Below are 958 nucleotides of genomic sequence, written 5' to 3'. Positions count from 1 at the left end.
ACAGAGGCTGGAAACTCTCCTCTGCTAAGCAGGAGTCCATCTGTCCTCTCTCTACCTCACCTCCTCCTCTTCTGCTCAGCACATGCTTTGTCTGTCAAATGGCTTAACTGGTTAACAGTTGGATTAATTCAAGTGCAATCACGTCTAACCGTATTTAGTCTGGATTTTCCTACTGCTTCTCACACTGCGTGAGACAGAAAAGCTTTTGGGATCATTTTCCCCTACCCACCCCCCCCCAGTTATACAAGGTGGTCTAACAAAACTCTTATGGACAGGCAATAACTTTTCATTTATATTCTAAAACCACAATTACTGCACTGTTTCGATGATTCATGAAGTTCATTTTTAAAAGTGCAAACCTTTAAATGAAAATATATGCTAACATTTTCTTAAAATACATAACATTAAAGCACAGCATGTAACTAAAAAGTTTAAAAGCTATTGTGCATGTTACTTCAATTTCAGTATTTATCGAAAGAGCAACAAATTCCATTACTCAAATAAAACCTGCCTGTTTACTACAGTTAGAATATTACTATTAAAATAAAAATAGAAAAATTATGTTGCATATTTTGATACAATTGGTTTGTGCAGTAAAGCTGCTGAAGAAAAAGAACAGTCTTCCGATTACCACTGATCATTGTTCTACCAGAAATGATAAGTATTTTCAACACCAAACGTTCTTTTCAAGTGAAAAAACAGAGTAAAATTCCACCTGGATTCAAAAGTCAAGATTTCACACACACACACGCGCGCTCTGCCAGCATTGCTGAAACATGAAATTAGGAAGTGGATTTTTTAATTTTAAACCAACCTTCATTTTACTAACATTTATGTTCAGCGCTAACCACTATTTTATTATACAGCAGAACTATCAGCAAGGGACAGAAAGCCTCATTTCATGTAACCTTATTTTGAAAGTGGAATAAATATTTATCTTACTATGAAAAACAGCAGG

Source organism: Pygoscelis adeliae, unplaced genomic scaffold (genome assembly GCF_000699105.1).
Source record: "Pygoscelis adeliae isolate BGI_AS28 unplaced genomic scaffold, ASM69910v1 Scaffold15, whole genome shotgun sequence".
NCBI lineage: Eukaryota > Metazoa > Chordata > Aves > Sphenisciformes > Spheniscidae > Pygoscelis > Pygoscelis adeliae.
The sequence above is the reverse complement of the archived record's forward strand: the minus strand, read 5'-3'. Positions refer to the sequence as shown.